General features: G+C 30.6%; 1 protein-coding gene across 3 annotated transcripts in view; it reads left to right on the top strand.

Annotated features, from left to right (window-relative positions):
• LOC107440448 (anterior open) overlaps positions 1–20,084 on the top strand; it is a 69,361-nt gene that overhangs the window by 6,780 nt on the left and 42,497 nt on the right. The gene's annotated exons all lie outside the window — the stretch shown is intronic.

Below are 20,084 nucleotides of genomic sequence, written 5' to 3' on the forward strand. Positions count from 1 at the left end.
CGTAACCCAAGCATCACGGGGGGGGGACAGGGTGCCCGTGAAATATGAGGGCGCACGCGCCCGAAAAAATAACACTGAATTACAATAAATGCTTTTTTTTTCATATTTTATTTTCTAACCGTCGTTAAACAGCCTACCTAATTTTAATTTTGAGTTGACAATTTAGTTTCTATTGAAAATTATTTTGATATTATTTAATGAGACGAATCAATTTTTCACATTGTTTTATCATTAATTTTAAATTAGAATTTATTCCCTTTAGCTAAATTCGCAGTCCTGAAGCTTTGTCTTGTTTAGTACTGAATTGGTTTTTGGTGTATTTACATAAACTGAAAACGATTAAAATAAGCTGAATAATGTTTTTTTTCTTTTTTTTTTTTAATGAAAGTGGAAAGAAGAAAAAAACGCGGCTATAAACATTTAAAATGGTTAGTAGAGAAACATATTTCTTTATTAGCAAATTTAGTTATTTTAGTTTGATTTCCAAAGCTCGGTGGAAGATGCGAATGAAATATTTTTTTTTTTTTTGAAATCCATGTTTCTTTTATAATTTATTCGAAATATTGTTAGAAAAAAAACTATATATTTCTTTTTTTAAAATGGTGCAATTTATTTTTTATGGGAATTTAGTTTAAATCATTTCATAAAGGCTACCGAAATATTACATAAATAATGGCTTATTGATTAGATATAATTAAAAGTTCCAAAATCATTGCTGGCTTAAAAAAAAAAAAAGGTCTTAATTCTTGGAACCACTGTAAATCTTCTGCGGAACACCGTTTAGGAACCACTGCAATATAGATAAAGCAGTCGATCTATGGTGTAAAAAAACGAATTTTATTTTTTAAAAGTGAAAAATAATAATACACCTAGAATTAACTTTCAAACCAAGACTCTAGATTTCAGTAATCTCATTTTTACTCAACCACGATTGGTTAGAATGGTTCTTGTGATGGGTTGTGAATGGTTCAATATTTATGTACTTTTATGTACTTATGAACTTTTTATGTACCATTTAAATGGTTAGGATTTAAAAACTGAATTTTTGTTTTAATCTAAAATCGTTATGTATTATGTCTTAGTTTCGTTAAAAAAAAATCCGACACATTGTAAATATAGCCGTCATTTTGTGATGGACCAAGCTATTTGGAAGCGTCTTCGGTATTTTCTAGCATGCTTGATATTTTTATGCTAATCACAATTAACCTATATGCCTTTACTGAACTATAAGATGGGACTGAATTTTAATTGGTAAATTTGCTACAATAAGGCTTTACTACTCTGGGCTTATTGCGAAATACCTGAAATAAATCAAGCTAAATAAACAATATATATATTTTTGAAGGTATGAGGACTGGCTGTAATAAGCCTAAAACGTGTTGGAAAAAAATTGGAGGCTCTATTGCCTCCTTATTGTTTCGCGTTATTGTTTATTAAAATTAAAAATTGTTCAATTTAATCAAAATATATTATTGTATTAACACATAATTGGTGTTAGACTTAATTAGTTTCCAATTCTATTGGAATAAAAAAAAATTTCTCGGTTACTATTGCAAATTCATCCGCAAATTTGTTTTTTTAATTTTTCATAAAATTTTTGATGGGGATAATAACTTGTTAAATATTTTAAGCTCAAGAGATTTTGATCAAAATTTCTAAAACTTAGTTCTTTATTGCTTTAAAAATTTAAATGCCTTACGTTGAATCGTTGTATGCAAAAAATTGTGCTTTTTTTGTTTTCTTTTGCTTTAACTTTGACTGAAGCAATCAAATTTCAAGAATTTCAGGATCAAGTTCAACTATGACCTTGCGAAAAGTCTTATTCAAACACCCCGTCATTCATTCCAAGACCTCGTAATTAAAAAATTATCATCTATACCTATACTATTTAATTTAAATGAATATAGATTGTGGGAAGAAATAAATGTGAAGTATATTTATTTATTCCTCGAAGAGTATTACAATTTTAATAGGGAACGGTTTTTAACGCTATTTATTTTATTTATTTTTAAAAAATTCACTTTAAGTGTTAAGATCTGGCAAAAGGTAATCACTCTCTCTTGCTACTCTTGATTGACACCTCGAGCACCAGCCTATAAAATAAAGATTTTGTGAGGGAAACATAAATTGTCAACAACAATGGATTAATAGTCAATGTTTAAAGCAAAATAACTGAATGTAATCACGAAAAAGCACTTTAATGTGCAATAACTTTCAAACAAATAGGTATTTCGGAAGAAGAAAAAAATACTCTTATGGACAATAAATCAACCAACATGATTTTTTTCTTCTTTTTTTTTTTTTGCTGCAAGTTTATAATTAATAGTTCTCAAACTAATTGTAAGATGTGATATTTTATTTTTTTATTATTATTATTTCACCTTTCTTCCCATAATTTTTCTACACACCCTCGTAATTTTAAATCTTATAGATTTTGATTCATAAAAAGCAAAAAAAAAGAAAGAAAAGAAACAAAAATATTTAAAATTGCAATAACTTTTGATCTCATTGAAATTTTGATAAACGCTCTGTGTGAAATGTGGCCCTTTCAGCATGCCAAATTTCAACTCTGTAGTTGCATTCTTGCGGCCCTGTAGAGCGGCCCGTATTGTATTTTTTTCAAAACGGTACATTTAGAATTGGTCCCTTTCAAAGACTCTATCGCTATATGAAATGATGCTTTTTTGCGAGTAATACAGTATTTTCACAATTGCTTGGAGTTTGCAACAATTACTCATGATTGTTAAGCCAAGTTTACCCCATCTATCAACAGCGCTCTCTATACTTATTCTGAAAATGGCGCAAAACCGTCAACATGGAGAGAAAACCCGCAGTCTTGTGAAAATAAGAATGTTTGTTGAATATTTTTTTAGTATTTAAAAACTTACTTCGATGCTGTATTATCTGGGCTCATGAAAATTTGCAAAAGCTGGGAATTTGGCAATGATTTTAATAATTTTCATCTTGGTGAAAAACTGTCGCCAAATTGGTAATTTTTTGAATATTCTTATAGAAGTTTAATAATTTTACACGCTGTTTTTCGAAGTTCGGTCTCCAAGGAAAATAAAAAAACCATAGTTTAAGTGCCTTACACTCAACGCTATGATTTTAAGCTAATCTTGCCGCAAAGAATTATCTGGGCTTTAGAACGAACAAATAACTTAAATATTTAAAAAGTTATTAAACTTTTTAAAAAATCTCCAATTTAGCGACATTTTTCCACCTAGATAAAAATTATCAAAATCACTGCCGTATTCTCAGTTTTTTCAAATTTTTAGGAGCTCAAATAATGCAGCATTGGAATAAGTTTTTAAATATAAAAGAATTAGACAACAAAGGCTTTTCCTTTTCACAAAACTGTGGCTTTTCACTATATTGGGCTTCATCAGAAAGGCTAAACTTAACCTAACAGTTATGTGTAACAGATTTTATCACAGCAGTTTTAAAAATGGCATTATTATTCGCAAAAACGCATAATTTCATATTACGAGGGACAAAAATTAAAACATTTTTCCAATTTAAAAAATTTTAAGAAAGTAGTTTTTAAAATTTTTATTTTAGTTTTATGTCTGTAAGTTTCTATGAGTTCCTACTTAAATTTCGATAAATAAAGTAGTGATAATATCGCCTTTAATTTTATTCGCATTATTTAAAAAAAACAACATTAAATTGGATTAGTATGAGACACTAGCTAGAATTTTGAGCACGACAGCTCGTTGGAAGGAGATCAAAATTTCGATGGGCATTAAGCTTTCTTAGACGTTGAAATAGCTTAAAAAAATCTGTTACGAGTTGTTCCGAAAACGATTGATACTTGTATTGTCATCCAACAGAACTCCGTTTAAAATTTAAGCACACTAGTTAGTCAAAAAGTGGTCAAAATATTTAGTAACGATAAATTTCAGGTAAGAAAATAGAGACAAATTCTGCTTGTCAGAAACGAATTAAAACTTATATTGTTTTCAGTCACAAAGCTACAGTTTAAATTAGAGGACCAAAGTTATTCGGAAGGCGATCAAAACTTTGGACTAACAAAATATTATATTTGTTGATAAAAGTCTTCCTGTGTAGCTATAATGATACCAATGAAACCTTTATTTTGCCACCATGCATACAGGTTACAAAAAGAGATTTGAGTGCACTGGCTAGTTGGAAAGAGGTCGAAATTTCAATTACAAAATTTTCCCATCCCAAATCCGATTGTGATTTTTTTTTTTAAAAAAGCTATATCAAAAATAAAGGAAACATTTTTCATAAATTTGGCAATTTCAGTATAAAAATAGTTCTTAAGTAACAATATTTTAATTTGCATTTTCATATGCGAAAATGATTCACGTTAATTTCAAAATTGATTAGGTACTTTAAATAGGAATTTTTAAATGAATATAAATACTTCATAAAAATATGAATAGTATAATTTTACTTTTCACCAACTTATCTTACCCTTCATGGCTCTGCATACTAAAAGTTATAATTTCTAGTTCCATGGTATACTGGATTTAAAATAGGAAAGATATCCATTATCTATTCATTCTAGTAGAATAAGTCCCTTAAGGGGACGTTCAAAATACGAAAAATCCTTAAAATTTACCCTTAAAAACCCTTAAAAAAATTCACGCTTTTCTGAATAATATACAGCAAACAGAATTCAAATTGGAGCTTTTGTTAACGAGTTAAAAGAGTTTCAATTTGTATGTTGTAAATCATTTTCAATGAAAAATATTGATTTCTCTCAGAATAAGATTTTTCGACAATTTTCTATCTTCGAAAAGTTCCTTGCGCGTCAATTTTTGCTCTATTGCTCTGAAATTTTTTTCAGGTATTTTTTGAATTTTTTTATAAGGATAGAACTACAATTAGTTAGCATTGCACAAAAATTTTGTGTTGCTAATATTTAAACGAAAGTTTATGAATAGTAATTTTTTAATGAAAATTTAAGAGCGATGTGTAAAAAAACTTTTGATACACATTATTGCTCTATATTGTACCTGAAACAAGTTAAATACATAAAAGTACTTATAACCTCATTTTTTGTACAAAAATAATTTTGAAAAAAGCAAAACTGGTGCGCAAGGGACATTTTACGTATTGCTAATTTATCGTTAATTAAAAATATACTTTTAGCTGTAACTTGAAAAATAATTAACGTTTTCTTTAAAAAAAATTATACACAGGCTTCTATTGAGCTTACCAACATTCAATAAAAATTTCATATGGCTAGGAGGAAAATTAAAATTTTTGGTTTTGCCATACCACGGAAGAAAATTTTCCTAGCAAATTCTCTTTCTCCTTCAGTGTTAAATTAAAATTTAGAGTGTAGAAAAAGTAAGTTCAGACAAACCTAGAGTAAGCCGTGAAGTTTCAAATGCTGAAAAGAAAATTTCAAAAAATATACAATGAAAATAAATGATGAGATGATAACTTAGGATTACGCAACGGAGAAGTTCTCTTCTAATAAATTGTTTGCATTTTAATATTTTGAAGTATTTTTTACAGCTATTGAAACTTCGTGATTTACTCTAGGTTCGCCTGAACTTAACTTTTTCTTTCATTTGAATTTTAAATTAATAATGAAGGAGAAAGAGAATTTGCGATGGAAATTTTTTTCCTCGGTATGGTGTCCTCTTAAGAAACGTTGCGATGTCTATGTAACTGCGGTTAAATAATTTCAAATACCAGAGCCGGATTACACCTTTCGTAGGCCCTAGGCATAGCCGTTTTTGGGCCCTCCCCTCCTTCCCTCTTTTCAAAATATATGCTAAAATTTTCTTGCATATTTTTTTTAACATTTTTACTAATATGGATTTTAATTTTCCAAATTTGCTTATCGAACTTTATCTGCAATACCGACATACTGCCGATATTGCAGTTGATATCGATAATACCATTATGATTAGTTCGATCGATAACTATGTAAACGTAATTTGGAATTCGACAGCATAATACAAGATTTCGTTGAATCCAAAAATCGCAAAAAAGTAATATATTAGATCATAAGATTCTGCAAAATAATTTATTACCGAAAAATATTATATTTTTATTTGTATCTTCATAATTTTGTGCAAAATACATTTGTTGTTTTTAAAGCTAAATTATTTTTGTCAACAAATTTTTTTCTCCCAAGTTTTTCGTAGGCCCCTGAATTTCGTCGGCCCTAGGCACGTGTCTAGTGTGCCTATAGGTTAATCCGGCCCTGTCAAATACAAGCTCTTTTTGTTTAAACCTCTTTGGTTTTAACCGATCAAATATCTTGTTTAATAAAGATGTGAGTGCTATATCGGATCAACTTTTTCCATTGTGATTTTTATTAATTGTTATTATTATTATTTTGCTTCTCTCATTTTTTTTTTTTTTAAATTTAATAAAATCGAAACTTAGGAAGACGACCAATGTCAAATTAAAGAATCACGTAAATGGACTTGCCGGAGAAAGAAAGAAAGCTATTGTCAATTGCCGAAATTTGACTGCGGTTAAGAGTGCTAAATGATGTCTGATATAGAAAGGTGCTGTTTTGGCAATCACAAAATTTGGCATTGTTTTTGTACTGTAAGGTGATTTTACTGTAGTCGTTCTTAAAACTAGAAAAAACCTTTTTTTTTCTTTATTTTTTTACATTTTATTTTCTGTTTTTTTTTTTTTTTTTTTTTTTTTTTTTTTTTTTTTTTTTTTTTTTTTTTTTTTTTTNATATTTTTTTAGTATTTAAGAACTTACTTCGATGCTGTATTATCTGGGCTCATAAAAATTTGCGCAAACTGGGAATTTAGCAATGATTTTAGTAATTTTCATCTTGGTGGAAAACTGTCGCCAAATCGGTGGTTTTTTAAATTTTCTTATAGAAGTTTAATAACTTTGCACGCTGTTTTTCGAAGTTCGGTCTCCAAGGAAAATGAAAAAGCCATAGTTAGCCTTACACTCAATGCTATGATTTTAAGCTATAGATATAATCTTGCCGCAAAGAATTATCTGGGCTTTAGAACGAACAAATAACTTAAATATTTAAAAAGTTATTAAACTTTTTAAAAAATCTCCAATTTTGCGACATTTTTCCACCTGGATAAAAATTATCTAAATCACTGCCGTATTCTCAGTTTTTGCAAATTTTTAGGAGCTCAAATAATGCAGCATTGGAATAAGTTTTTAAATATAAAAGAATTAGACAACGAAGGCTTTTCCTTTTCACAAAACTGTGGCTTTTCACTATATTGACGTTTTGCGCATTTTGAAAATAAGCGTAGACAGCGCTGGGCTTCATCAGAAAGGCTAAACTTGACCTAACAGTTATGAGTAACAGATTTTATCACAGCAGTTATAAAAATGGCATTATTATTCGCAAAAACGCATAATTTCATATTACGAGGGAATTATTACGAGGAAAAATTAAAACATTTTTCCAATTTAAAACATTTTAAAAAAGTAGTTTTTAAAATTTTTATATTAGTTTTACGTCTGTAAGTTTCTATGAGTTCCTACTTAAATTTCGATAAATAAAGTAGTGATAATATCGCCTTTAATTTTATTCGCATTATTTAAAAAAAAATTTTAAATTGGATTAGCAAGAGGCACTATAGTTAGAATTTTGAGCACGACAGTATGCTGGAAGGAGATAAAATAGCCACACAAAAAAAAAAAAAGAAAAAAAGAGAAACTGTTAAGATTTGTTCAGAAAACAATTGATACTTGTATTATCATCCAACACAGAACTCCATTTAAAATTTAAACGCACTAGTTAGTCAAAAAGTGGTCAAAATATTTATTAACGATAAATTTCAGGTAAGATAATAGAGATAAATTCTGCTTGTGATGGTCAGAAACAAATTAAAACTTATATTGTTCTCAGACAAAAAGCTGCAGTTGAAATTAAAGAGTACCAAAGTTATTCGGAAGGCGATCAAAAATTGGGATTAACAAAATATGTTTGTTGATAAAAGTCTTCCTGTAGTTATAACGATGCCAATGAAACCTTTATTGCCACCATGTATGCAGGTTACAAAGAGAGATTTGAGTGCACTGGCTTGTTGGAGAGAAGTCGAAATTTAAATTACAAAATTTTCCCTTCCCAGATCCGAATGTGATTTTTTTTTTAAAAAAAGCTATATTAAAAATAAAGGAAACATTTTTCATAAATTTGTCAATTTCAGAATGAAAATAGTTCTTAAATAACAATATTTTAATTGGCATTTTCATATTCGAAAATGATTCACGTTAATTTCAAAATTGATTACTTTAAATAGGAATTTTTAAATGAACATAAATACTTCATAAAAATATGAATAGTATAATTTTACTTTTCACCCACTTACCTTACCCTTCATGGCTCTGCATACTAAAAGTTATAATTTCTAGTTCCATGGTATTACTATATATTTAAAATAGGAAAGATATCTATTCATTCTAGTAGAATAAGTCCCTTAAGAGGACGCCTTAGCGCGGAAGAAAATTTTCCTAGCGAATTCTCTTTCCTCTTTAATTACTAATTTAAAATTTAAAATGTGGAAAAAGTTAGTTCAGACAAACCTAGAGTTAGCCATGAAGTTTCAAATGCTGAAAAGAAAATTTCAAAAAATATACAAATGAAAATAAATTATGAGATGATGACTTAGGCTTACGAAACGGAGAAGTTCTCTTCTAATAAATTGTTTGCATTTTAATATTTTGAAGTATTTTTTACAGCAATTGAATCTTCATGATTTACTCTAGGTTTCCCTGAACTTAACTTTTTCTTTCATTTGAATTAGTAATGAAGGAAAAAGAGAATTTGCGAAGGAAATTTTCTTCCTCGGTATGGTGTCCTCTTAAGAAACGTTGCGATGTCTGTATAACTGCGGTTAAATAATTTCAAATACAAGCTCTTTTTGTTTAAACCTCGTTGGTTTTAACCGATCAAATAACTTGTTTAAAAAAGATGTGAGTGCTATATCGGATCAACTTTTTCCATTGTGATTTTTTATTAATTGTTATTATTATTATTTTGCTTCTCTCATTTTTTTTAAAATTTAATAAAATCGAAACTTGGGAAGACTACCAAGGTCAAATTAAAGAATCACGTAAATGGACTTGCGGGAGAAAGAAAGAAAACTATTGTCAATTGGCGAAATTTGACTGCGGTTAAGAGTGCTAAATGATGTCTGATATAGAAAGGTGCTGTTTTGGCAATCACAAAATTTGGCATAGCATCAGTAAAATTGTTTTTGTACTGTAAGGTGATTTTACTGTAGTCGTTCTTGAAACTAGAAAAACCTTTTTTTCTATATTTTTTTTTATACTGTCAAACCCCGCTATAGTAAACCTTCAAGGGATCGAAATTTCAGTTCACTATAACCGGGAGTTCACTATATCCGTTACACAGGCAATTTAACTAATGGTTCCCAAACTCCTCCCTTTTATTACACATTTAAATAAATGACTGAAAAATATTATGTAGTAGCAAAAAATGTGTTATTTTTCATTACTCATCGTCTTGCGTACAAATAAAAATTAGTAATCTTTAGCTGATAAGCATCCTTAACATCAGATATAGAAACACTTCACGACTCTCAGATAATTTTTCGTGAATTTCTGTTATTCCGCTTCTTAAACCTGTCTAACCTGCCATTTGAGCACATAAAATTAGTCTCTATAGATGGTTTTAAAAATCGGTATACGTATTTATTTTGAAGTAGAAATTTCAAAATTATTACAAAGAAAATGGAGGGGAAATCAGTCGAAGACAGAAAAGTGTTCATTATATCCAACTTCCTCACTTTTTTGGTTCACTATATCCACAAAAAATAACATTATACGTGCATAGCAAGGCANACCATGATACAAGATTTTTTATCTTAAAAAAATAGTAAACAAATAAGTGTATGACCTCTAATTCACTCCTACAAAATTTCACTAACGGAGAATACACCATAAAAAATAAATTTGTTTTGTTTCGTATATTTACTTAATGTGTTCTATTTTCATTTCAAAATTTTTTTGGGTATTCCTCACACTATTGTATTGATATATTTTGCTTTGGCTGTATTACTGCGCTATTAGAAAGCACTCCTTTTTGCGGATATAATCGTGTGAGCTGATGAGGAGATTGTATCTTTTCATTATTTTGTTTCTGGATTTTCGATATTTTCCTTCAATATTTTTAAAAATATTTTATTTTAATCATTTTCCATCGTGATCTGTCAGCAGAAGTCTTGGCAGTTTCCTGGCAGCGGTCCGCGAGAAACTAAAAAAAAAACATAACAAAAAGGGACCAACTAGGTGAAAATATTAGATAAAGCAAAAATCCGTAAGTTAAAAACGCTAACGTAGTGGAATATTATTTTCACGAAATCAAAACAAACATTTACAATTGATGTAGACTTATTTCTTTAAAGCTGCTGCATACGATTCAAAATTATTCTCTAAGTAAAACTGCGGTTCTGTGAGCAGAAAATTTGGCAGATTATAGCTTTTGATGAATTCAGCTTATTATTATTATTAATAATATTTAAAAAAAATATTATTGAACTCCTATTGATTATTTAACTTCTTTTATCTAAATCGAATAGTTAAAATAAATAAAATTTATAACTTTGAAATGGCGATATATATTTCGTTCATATATATCTCGTTTCTTATTGAACAAGTATAATTCGAAAACCATAATGTTAAACAAAAACAAATAAAATTATTTTTTTATTTAATGAACCAACAATGGTTGTAAGACCACCAGATTACTTTCTAAATTTCATCAATACATTTCTTCAAATTCGCATTCTATGTCCATGTTTTTAGTTCGAAGGTAGGCTTAAACAGAAAACTACATGGGGCGGATCCAGAAATTTTTCCTGGGGAGGGTCGTAGACTCAGATCCCCCCGCCCCCCACAATTAATTTTTTTTATAAAAAGAATTTTTTAATACTTTTTTTTGTTGAAAAAACAAAAACAAAAGAAACTGGGGTTTTTAATGCTAGTCTTCTCATTTATTTTTTTCATATTGAACAATAGAACAATACATAAATAATTCAAGTATTTAAAATCTTTAAATAATTAATGTAATGCGTTTTTTTAGAAACTGGCAAATACAATCTTTGGTTAAACGTATTGAAGCGCGCTTCAACATTATTAATGTTTACAATCAAACTATGACGAATTTCGGTTTAATCTTTTGGATTATGATTCTTGAAACAGTGAAGAACATAATTATATGGAAAAAAATTGATTTTTCCGACCTACCTAGATGTATATGCCCCCTTAAATAATTTTTAAAATATTTTATTTCTTTTGTAAACTATTAAAAAATTATTAATTTTATTTATTTATTTTTTTAAATTTTTTTTTTTTTTGGGGGGGGGGGTTCATGACCCCTATGACCCTCCTTGGATCCGCCACTGTATATATAACAGCTATAAATAGCGTGCTTGTAGCTTTGTCTTTGTAGCATTAATCACGCCAACGTAAGGTAAATAGGTAGTATCTAAAATAAACGCGGACATGCGCAGTTGCTTCTATCTTATACATAAGGGAGCCTACAGAAGCAAACGTAAAATTGCAAAATCTCCCTAATGAAAATGTGTAGAACGTTAATTAATTATCATATGATTTTATTTTATAAAGTTTTCTTTAATGCTACGAGGCCCCCCAAAAAATTTGTTTTCGCTTTCGGAAATAAATTGCAATCAGTTTTTGTAGCATAGGGGGCAGCATAAAACCTGATACCTGTGTCGTGTTATTTCTTGATTTTATGGGGGAAAAGTACGAATTAAAGTACAAAGTGCAGTATATTTTTAATCTTTAATTTGTAATTACGTGTTATTCTTCGATGTTTTTAACGTTCGTGTATCAATTGGTAAAATTATACGATATATAATACAAATTCGACGACTGGACAAATTAGACGATATAAATGTAGAATATTTATTATATCAGGTATATTATTAGTATATTATAATAATTAGACCAAATTATTAGACTCACTGTTGTTTTGTAATAATTACATGTTTTGCACGAATTTATAGGCAATACTTTTATATTTAAACATATATGTAATGGGTTTTTATTCAGGAATTTTTTTTATTTACTTCCTATTTGTGTTTATTTTTAACGTACTGCATTACAAAGTTAACCAATTGATACACGAACGTAAACAAGTACAAACCGGTTTCAGTTTCGTAAAAACAATAAAGCTGTATAGTATCACCTGATAATTAAGATTTTGCATAGAATCTTATAGTGCGTCTATTAATTTGGCCACGGAGTGACTGTACTTATGTTAGAAAGATACTTCGAATCTTTTGGATAGACTTATTAATCTTTTCTGCAGAGTAATAATTAATAATATATTTTAGCAATAAATAAGCATTTATTACCTGATTCGTTACAATTCTAACAAAAATCAATTTCGAACTAATGAATTAAATAGTTTTGTATCCAATTAATAAACTGAAAGGAGATGATTTCACTTCCTTGAGGTGTGCTTTTACTTCTGTTGATTACTGATGTTTTTCCTCCAATTTGTGTCAGTTCAAAGGTCGAATCCTATCGATTACTAAACAATTAGTACTCCCTGCATTCTGTTCGAGAAAAAGGAGGAAACTTTTTACATTTTTGATTCCAGTCGACACGGAAATAATAAGTGCGTTCATTAATATAATGTTGTAATTCAGCTAGACTTAGATATTACTATAGGGAAGGTCGAAAGTGATTTTCCAACCCATTAAAGTGTTTTTTTTTTATTAAAGTCTTGATATTAGACAATTTTTAAAGAATTTTATTTATTATTTTTTTTTTTCGGTTTCAACAATTTGTCCTATTGTTTTTCATGTCAATGGGTAAACCGTTACTTAAATTGTTTTCATGACTTGAATGATTTGTTTGGAGAATAAATAGTAATAAATAATTGATTCGTAATAGTCATTGAATTAATAATTTATTAGTAATAAATAATTGATTAGAAATTTTCGATTTGTAACCAACTCCGATATTTGGCACACGTAACAGAAGAAAATCTAATGTTAACACATGGTGCGTAGCGTTTTTAAGAAGTGCTTAAAGGTGCTTATTTTCGATTTTCGTTATTTAAAAGACATTAAAGGTGCTTTTTTCACTGGTTGTTTTTAAAAAGTGCTTATTTTTCCCTTTTCGAAAATGAGATTTTTTTTTACCATGTCGATTTTCGCCACGTATTATGCAAAAACGTGATTTTCCCATTGTTCTATTTAACGTTTTCACAATTCATTCAACAACACTCCATTTCGGCGCACCGTCGATCCATAGCGTGAGAAAGCGCCAATCATTTTTATGTTTGATGAAATAATTGCATATATTCTGAGCTGGGTTCGGTGAGATTATTGCACTCTCCTGTGCAACTCTGCTGCATTTTTCAAGATATTCTCAATTTCAGACTTCATTTTGCACCCTCTGATGTCGAACCGAAAAATCTTTTGATTATTTTATAATGGCTAATATATTCAAGAGAAGAGTTCTTTGTCAGAAACTAGATATTTTATCACGATCATGTTAAGTCATTGAAAATTATCTTGCATTTTGTTAATGTATATAAATATTTTTTAAATGCTTAAAAGGTGCTTATTTTTTGCTGAAGATTTGGCTACACACCCTGTAACATCACGTATAAATAATTCCTTACAATAAGCGGCTGATTCTCCTAATCACTGATTATACAAACTTTAAAACACTGTATAAACTCTTTAATTAAAGATTCGAAAATCGGGCTACCATCAGCAACACATATGGTCACCATCTACTTTTGTGTATTTGTTTTTTATGTAAAATACAGAGGGTTGCCGCAATCATGGAAATATGGTCCTCATAGTTTGGTCAGGAGAGCGATTCAAAGTTTGAACCCCTTAATGCAAATTTTACTCTTTGCATATTTCACTATATCTCGAGAACTTTTTTAAGCGAATTTTTAAAAAAAATTGCACGCGTTTCTGAAATAAAAATAGTAAATTTAAGTAAATATTTATTAGTTTTTATTATTTTATTTAATAATAGTCGATCATTTTTTGAATTGTAAGGTATAAATTTTTTTACATCATTTTAAATTATGTGATTTTACATGGCAAAATACAGAATTTGAGCGAAATCGGTCGAATAGTTCCTGAGAAATCGAACTTTAAAAAAGTCGTATAGCTATATAACGCGTATTTCTGCGCATATGGAATTATCTTCGGACAAATGAATTTTATAATTTTGTGCAAAAAATTTCCAATTCGCTTAAAAAGTTCTCGAGATAGAGTGAAATATGCAAAAAGTAAAATTAACCTAAATTTTAAGGGATCCAAATTTTTAATAAATTTTTCCTGAATGTTTATTTTTCTCCGAATCCTTGAAAATTTTTTGTTTGTTTATTATTCAAAGAGAGTACGTTTCTGTGTCTGATTTCGTAACTTAGAATATCGTCTGCATCAATTAATTAGCATATTCGAGGTTACGCTTTCAAACCATTAAGATTGAATACTAGACTGTTAAGATCCGATCATTAGATCAAAAGTTATTCAGGGTGGTCCCTTTTCTTTTTCTTTTTTTTCTTCGACTCTCTGTTCACTTAATATTTTATCAACATCGACGATTATTGTCTTCTATACACTTTTGAGTACCTTAGTATCTTGAATGCAGTATGCGCAGGAACATGCGCTTTTCATTACAAAGTGTTTTTTATTTTATTTTTATTTCTAATTAATTATGGTTTTTACATTATATTATTTGCATATTTGTTTTACATTTTTAATTTAGAGACGATTTTTTGTAATTTTGAAAAACAAATTTTTATGCGTGATTAATTCGTTTAGTAACTAAACTATTTTTTCTTCTTCAAAAGGTCGATTTGTTAAACTTTTTAAACGAGTTTTATCTCTGTCGTTTGTGTGCTCGACTTCGCGTGCAGGTCGTTGGGCTACCGAAGCAGGGGTGCCATCCCCTCTGCAGAGGATCAAAATTGTGATGGCTTGTCTTCGGATCATCCTCCGGGATGTTTCCCAGACCGTCGCCAATAGCCCATTGTGCAGCTATAGTGCGACGTAAATTAACTACAACAACAATCTCTGTCGTTTGTAGATTTAAATAAAAAATACCTACAAATATATTTTTAAAATTTTTTGTTGTTGTCATTTTCGCTCTAATGCTGTTATTTAAATTGCTTCAACCAGTGTTCAATTTCAACTAAAGTGTTTACTGTTACTAAATATTTTAATAATCTTTCACGGATTTAAAAATGCTAAGATTCACTCCTTAATGATTTTATTTGGTGAAGGCTTAATCTTTCTTTGACAATTTTATCTGAAAATAAATCTAATTAAATTCGCTTAGTGGTTACCTAAGTTTTAAAATTGACAAAATTGCGTTGTGCTTAACTTTTTAAAATTAATGCATAGGCCATGATAATTTAGATTAACAATTGAAAGTAAAATATGATTTTAGCTACCACCTGTATATTGTATTTGCCACGTGACTATGCAAAACTTACCACATGCCACGAGTTCTTCTAACCCAGTGTTTCTTAACCATTTTGATATAATGGACCCCTTTTAAAATTTTTTAAGAAGTCACAGACCACCCCCATGTGTAAAAAAAAATAATTGCAAAAAACATCAATTATTAGAAAACATTTAATTTTATTATTTTAATAGTATACAAAATTTTTAAAATTAAAATTTTTAATGTGAAGGTTGCTGCTGCTCTTCCTTAATTAATAAATTTAATTGGGGGACGGTTTTCGACAAAGCAACGTGTATATCATGTTCAACATTCAATCGATTTCGATGTTATATTTTTATTGTCACAAGTGTGGAAAATTCCGCTTCGCAAAGACACACTGTAGCAAACGGAATTATAGCTGCCATTGTTCGATTTACAAGCAATGGGTAGGTTTCCAAACGTTTTAAGTCCCGCAGTGGACTGATCGTTAAGACACGGTTCCCAGCAGATCACCGAAGTCAAGCATCACTGGCTACGGTCAGTGTGCGGGTGGGTGACCACTTGGATCAGTCTGCGTAGGGACCGAGGGTGTGCGGTATTGGTCCTCGTTAAACTGTGCTACCGTAAAGTGCTCGACTTCGCGCGCAGGTCGTCGGGCTACCGAAGCGGGGGTGCCATCCCCTCCGCAGAGGATCAAAATTGTGATGGCATGTCTTCGGATCATCCTCCGGAATGTTTCCCAGACCGTCGCCAATCGCCCATTGTGCAGCCCTAGTGCGACGTAAAGTAACAACAACAACCAAACGTTTTAAAAATTAGTAGTAGTCAACGGACCCCCAAAATATAACTCATGGACCCCTTAGGGGTTCATGAACAACAGGTTAAGAAACCCTGTTCTAACCAAACTGATCGGCGTGGTCAAGCCACAACTTTGACAGGAAACATAAGAAGCGGCATTATTATTTATATTCTACTTAAACCATTAGTTTTATCCAGGAGATAGAGCGTTCGCCTTCCATTGAGGTCAACCGGGTTCAAACCCCAGCGATGACTGGTCAATACGAATGTTGCATCCGGCTCACACCGACCACAGTGCTGACGTGAAATATCCTCAGTGGTAGGCGGATAATGGGTTAGAGTCCTTTTGCCGTCAGGCTAACCGTGGTAAGTTCTCGTAGTCTTCCTTCCCATGTAACGCAAATGCGAGTTAAACTTCTCCCAATACTTGATACAGGAGTTCCCTTGTCTTCTAGATTAGGTTCAAAATTACAAGGCTACGTATTTGAACATTAGTAGTCGTAAACCCAAATATGTGGCTCGGCTGTTCAACGACGGTTATAAAAAAAATACCAGTAGGTTTATTGGAATTACATACGTTTGCAGGCTTGTGTGCTCAATTTACGCTTATAAACTTTTGTCAAATAGAAGGATAGATAGCACAATACAGAGAAAGACAACACGAGAATACATCCAGAGTAAGAGCGGGATTCGAACCTGCTACCTCCACCCTTTTCTTCTGCTCTGCGTTTCGCGGGCGATACCGCTCAGCCAGGGAGGCCCCAATACCAGTAGGGCAATAGGCCCATGCCCAAAAGGTCGTGGATCCGATCCCCGCCGGTCGAAGACTCCCCGTGTTGTAAATGGTGGCTGATGCACATTAAATCGAGTCATAGAACGAGTCACAAAGTTCTCCACGTTCCCATAACAAATCATACCTCTACGGATACTGATACAGGAGTTTCCTTGTATTTTGAGTTGGTTCAAAACTACGAAGCTACGGAGTTGAGCATTAGTGGTCGTAAACCCAAATTTGGGTCGGCTGTTCAACGACTGTTATAAAATTATAAAATAAAGCAGCGAGAAAAGATTTATATTTCACGTGAAATATCCCTGTTGAGGTATTTTGTTACCAAGATCCTTTTAACCGGGACCTTTTTTACCGAAGGCATGATACTTACTGAAGGATCAGATGATGATGGGTAGGGGGGAAGTGACATGAAATAAGTGGTCAACTGTATAAACAAGGTGGATTTCGTTCTGTTTGATCCACTTTCTTGATGACCCCACTATCTTTCTCATTTACTTCCGCGTGTTCCACTGATTATTTTCACCTTTTACTTTTCATTGCTAAAACACTTTCTCTGGAAGTAGGCCGCCAGCACCAAACAAACAAAGGTGAAAAAATTAGGCCTGGAGATTTTTTTTTTCTTCTTTTTTTTTTCTTCATAATTCCTATCTTTCGGCAATGTCTAAACGAGATTGTGGGGTCATGAGATTTTGCATATATGGACGTAAACTGAGGCATTATATTTTCTTATGAGATCACTCGTTGCAAATTGACACTTAGATTTCGCAAACATTATTCCTGAAATTACATGGTGCGTTTTTATAGGTGCTTATTTTCGATTTTGGGTTTTTTAAAAGACCTTAAAGGTGCTTTTTTCATTGGGTGTTATTTAAAAAGTGCTTAGTTTTCCCTTTTCAAAAAATGAGATTTTTATTTCTTCACCATGTCGATTTTCGCCACGCATTATGCAAAAGCGTGCTTTTCATAATACGTTTATTCATTTTGGGACTTATCATATGTTTTTATGATGGATTAAAGTTGCAAGTCAGTAAATAAAACGATAATAAAACAAATTTCATAAAAAAACAAGCGTTCAACTAAATGGTTTGCTCATTAATTTAGTGAATAGTGCCTATACGTAGCTTTTTATTAACTTCATAAAATATAATTCTTCTTACACGAAATTTTTTTTTGTGTCTTAATTAATGTGATGGAAGCATATTTCAATGAAAATAATACCACATTTTATAAAATTTCTATGCATGGCCGAAAATGGGATAATATAGATATTAAATACTTAAACTATTTTGCGATTATTAAAAAAAATATTAAGAAAAAAATAAAAAGGGTGATTTTATTAGATAAGTAATTTCGCCATCATGAAATGACACCGTTTAAAAAGATTTAAAAAAAAGAAAATACCGTAACCGTACTCGTGTTCTTGGTAAGATGTTGATTACATCGAATAATTCGGTTTTCCGCTCGACATCCGGAAACCGACTAGATAATTTTTCACATCCGTTCGAAAATATATATTCGGTTAAATTTTCTTTTTTATTGCAATACACTTTTTATTTCTATCGTAAGGAGGTGTCACATGTTCATTTTATAAATAGAAAATAGTCTGGTTTACTCTTTTTTTTCTCTCATTGCATTAGATCAACAATATATGGGCTATAGCCATACATTTTGTTTATTAATAATTTGAATAAACGTCCATTCTTTATAGCTTAGATTATTTATGTATTTAATTTTTTTTAAAAATTTTATTTGGAAATAAAAGACGTTAAATATTTATGATAATTCACGATTATAATTAATATTAATTATAATAATGAATTTTAATCCCGATTATAAATAATTGAAGGACACCTTCAAAATGTTTTCAAAAAATGAAACCAAAAAATTATTTTTTAAATTATTTCATTTTAACACTTTTGGTTCGTTTAAATATGGCTTGCGTTAACACCTCACGGGTTAGGTTTTTGTGATTTACCTATTTTTGCTGATAAGGTAATTATATATATTCGGTTAAATTTTCTTTTTTTTTGCAATACACTTTTTATTTCTATAGTAAGGAGGTGTTTCAAATTCATTTCATAAATAGAAAATAGCCTGGTTTACTTTTTTTTTCTAGCATTACAATAGATCAACAATATATGCGCTATAGCCATACATTTTGTTTATTAATAATTTGAATAAACATCCATTCTTTATAACTTAGATTATTTATGTATTTAAGTTGTTTTTTAAAAATTTATTTAAAAATAAAAGACTTAAAATATTCATAATAATTCACGATTATAACTAATATTAATTATAATAATTAATTATAATCACGATTATAATTAATTGAAGGACAACTTCAAAATGTTAACAAAAAATGTATGCGAAGAACTATTTGTTTAAATTATTTCATTTTAACACTTTTGGTTCGTTCAAATATAGGTTGCGTTAACATCTCATGGATTAGGTTTTTGTGATTTATTTATTTTTGCTGATAAGGTGGTAAGAAGGGGGTGAGCAATGCTTACGTTACGCATGAAGTAAATGTCTTTCTTCCCCCAAAAAATTTACATAACTTTCAATGCAACCATGATTTACTTCAATTATTTACGGCTGAACTCCATTAACGCAGATTAAAACCATTAGGTACGGAAAATTATTAGGTACTAAAATCATTAGCACTAAATTGGTCAAACCATTAGGTACTAAATTGGTACTAAACCATTAGGCCATTACTAAATTGGCAAAATCTGGGGACAAAGAAAGCTGCATGGAGATATGTTCTGGGGAAGGCCGAGGTCTACCCCGTACTGTTGGACAAATGATGGTTAGGTAGGTAGGAATTTAATTTACGTCCCACTAGAGCTCCACAATGGGCTATTGGCGACGGTCTGGGAAGCATCCCTGAGGATGATCCGAAGACGTGCCATCTCAATTTTGATCCTCTGCGGAAGGGATGGTTCCCCTGCTCTGGTAGCCCGTCGACCTGTGCGCGAAGTCGAGCACTTTACATTGGAACAGTTTAACGAGGACCGATCCGCGCTCCCTCGGTCCCTACGCCTACTGATCAAAGTGGTCACCCACCCACTTACTAACCGCATCTAGTGA

This window comes from Parasteatoda tepidariorum, chromosome 1 (assembly GCF_043381705.1).
Source record: "Parasteatoda tepidariorum isolate YZ-2023 chromosome 1, CAS_Ptep_4.0, whole genome shotgun sequence".
Classification (NCBI taxonomy): Eukaryota; Metazoa; Arthropoda; class Arachnida; order Araneae; family Theridiidae; genus Parasteatoda; species Parasteatoda tepidariorum.